Raw genomic sequence first — 3,488 nt, 5'->3', positions numbered from 1 at the left:
ATTATTTATACGAATACGAACACTTACTAAAAAAATCTTTATTTATAAAAAGATTTGTAAAAAAACACACTTAAATTTAAAAATGTCAATATTTTGATCTATTCAAAAAATTGAACAAGCTTTCCGTAAAGAGTAACTTTTTTTTAAGTTTCAGATCAATTTTAAAAAAACACTTCTAATACTAAAAAGATAGGTAAAAAATAAAAAAATATAATTAAATTATTAGAATATCATTTTTTTATACCATAACATTATCAAATAATAATTTAAATTAACAATTAAATTACCAAACCTCGCTTTCTGAAAATAATTTTTCTTTTGAAAAACAATTGTCAAATTCCAACTGTTTATTTGGGAACATAATTCATGCAAGTATATATAATATAAGAATGCTCATCAAATAAAATACGTCATTACTTGTACACAATTTTTTTTTTAAATTCCGGACATCAGTATGCAACCTTTAACCTGAATTCAACAATAAGATGCAAAACCAAGTTCCAGGCACTACAACTCCATAAACACCACAAATATAGAGGAATAATGATAAATTGCATAACATCAAAGGAGGTGCAAGCAGTGTACAAAAACTTCAACAGTGAGCTAATATCGCCATAACGATCCTAGGTGGATCTGGACAGACCCAACGCCTTATTCTGTAGTTACATAGTTTTACCATACATACCTTTTGGACCAGTAGTATACTTTTTCTCCAGGGTCCGTATTGCCTCTATTTATCAACTTACACATCAGCAGCCATTGTAGTAGGTGAAGCCTTCAAAGGACCGTTCATTTGCCCACGTTTGGCTTCCGCATCTTTCACAGCTGCCTTGATTGCATCTTCTGCAAGCATACTGCAGTGCAGCTTAACTGGTGGAAGTGAAAGATGTTTTGCGATCTCCCTGCAGTTTTACGTGCAACAAAGTGACAAATTTGCATTACATCAAGAGTACATATGATTGGATGAAAATTTATATACAAATGAATCGAACCATTGGTTCCAAAGAGATAAACAGAGACTCGTCCACCCCGCATGTCCAGGCCATAAAGAAAATGAACGGCATCCTTTGACATCTACCTTACACATCCATACCTCATTTATTCTACCATATGTTAACCTTCCAACTAATTAATTCACATTTAAGTTATACATTTCCCTCAAAACTAGATGGGAACATGAGCACCAGGGCATAGACTCCACATTTGGTGGATGACCCCCACATGAAGGAGACCAGTTAAAATCCTAAATACCCCAACTTAAAAACAAGGGTATCACAACAGTTGGCTAAGCATGAAAGCAATGTATTAGCTTATGCATACTATGTAATAGCCATAAGACTTAAATTTGGACATTTTTAACTATTTAGACAATCATACAATTACAATTTACACCTACATCTGTTGCAATGAAAAAAGAAATCACAATAACATCGGATACTTCTTCTCATGACTAATTGTAACTATCATATTAATCCTGTTGATAGTTAAAAGTCATAATCTAAAGGCTAATTAGACAAAAAACTCGATAGAAAAATGTGAAACAGCCCTTTATGCACGGACTCTCCAACTTCTAAGAATTGATATAAACCACTTGGCCTTAATATCATTTTGTATACACAGGGATAATAAAGGATACCCTAGAATTACAAAGCTAACAAGCACAATATTAAAAAAGCATACTAAAGCTGCAAGTAATTAATGTCATCCCTTCCTAAACACAGGCAGGGCTATGTGAAAGACTGGCCAAACAATTGTAAGAAAAGAAGTTAAAAGACAGAGAAAGAAGATGATCTTTCCATAGAAATATTTCAAATACAATGTTCAAATTCAATAAGAAAAACAACAGAATGTGTGAGATCAAATTCATTAGTAATAAACAGATTACACTTAAATAGTTTAAAATAACAGATATGAAAAAGAATTCTACAAAGTATCCTTGAAAAGTATAAGAATTGAAGTTTGAGATAAGGAAACAATACTTACGTGTTTTTAATGGTAAGCACTTCGTCCATACTTTTCCCTTTCACCCATTCAGTAGCTGCAATATGAAAAAGCCTATGTTACAGCATATCTCCACAAAAGAATTGAGGGTCATTTGAAATAAACTCACAAATGCTTTTATTTTATTATTATTATTATTATTATTATTATTTTTGAGTTGGTTTTCTGAAATTAGCTTTTTCTGCTTTTCAAAATCAACTTCATACAAGAAATCAACAATAATTTAACGTATTTATTCCATAGTAAAGTAAAATCGTGAATTTTCTTTATGAAAAAAAAACAGTTAATTTTTTAACATAAGTATTTTCTTTTGTATGAATGGACTCTTTTTCTTTTGTTTTGGATGGGAAACAAAATTTAAGCTTCAAAATAAAAACCCATCCGTTCTTCTTTCTACTCTTTTTTGTGCATTTCCAACTGAAATCGGGCATAATACTTTCATACCGAACGTGAAATTTAAATTTGGATTATTAATTTTTGGATTTGGAAATTAACTTAAAAGAGGAAAACGAAAATAACCTAAACGAATATATATATATATCAAAGCACCGATTAAAACAAATTAGACCCATATATCTGAATAACCATAAGTATTAAGGAAAAGAAAAACGGTGACATACCGACAGAAGAAGACGCAATAGCCGACCCACAACCGAAGGTTTTAAAGCAAGCATCGACTATTTTCCCTGATTCCATCGATTTTGATTTGAAGCTTCATAACATCGCCACAAGCCGGAGCACCAACCAGGCCGGTACCGACGGTGGGGTCGTTCTTATCGAAGGAGCCGACGTTACGAGGATTGTTGTAGTGATCGATGACATTCTCGTGGTAAAAACGCGGTATAAAATTAAGGGGACGCGATGGGACTTCCCGTGCCGCTGTCCCGAGCAGTCTGTTAGTCACCAGCCTTAGCATTTTCGCCGTCGATTTTGTAGAGAATGAGCTTTTTTTTGGGGTTGAGCTAGGGTTTGGATTGGGGAACTTGTAAATCGTACGCAGATGCTGATATATATAGAGCTTGAAGGGCATGCTACATGTGACACGTGGAGGCTGAAGGACATATTCTGGAGTTTGAAAGATTAAACACACACGTACGTAAAGGAATTTTTACCTAAAAAAATCTTATTCTAGTTTACCATTAATCTAACATCAATTAATTTATTATGATTTAGAAAAACCAAAAACTCAATAAGCTTTTTTTTAGATTAATTGATGTTAGATTAACAGATAAATTAAGCGTTTAATAACTAAACTATCAGTTTTAATATGTTATAATGCATGAATTTTTATTTTCTTCAAAATCACACCAAATATTTGCTTTTTGTTTTATTTTAGTGTATCGCCGTTAAAAACTTAATAGATGGATTGACGTGATAATTTTTATTTTTAAATTACTATTTATATCATTATTTAATTAATCAACATAATCCTAATATTTCTAAAACCATAACCAAATGTCGACAAGCATAACAGAGAAGAGAGAAGA

General features: G+C 32.1%; 1 pseudogene; it reads right to left on the bottom strand.

Moving 5' to 3' along the window:
* Positions 1 to 455: 455 nt before the first annotated feature.
* Positions 456 to 2,995, bottom strand: LOC120214585 (annotated as a pseudogene).
* Positions 2,996 to 3,488: the final 493 nt, after the last annotated feature.

The sequence above is a fragment of the Hibiscus syriacus genome, unplaced genomic scaffold (assembly GCF_006381635.1).
Source record: "Hibiscus syriacus cultivar Baekdansim isolate YM2019G1 unplaced genomic scaffold, ASM638163v2 tig00110076_pilon, whole genome shotgun sequence".
Lineage (NCBI taxonomy): Eukaryota > Viridiplantae > Streptophyta > Magnoliopsida > Malvales > Malvaceae > Hibiscus > Hibiscus syriacus.
This window is presented reverse-complemented; position numbering and strand designations above follow the sequence as displayed.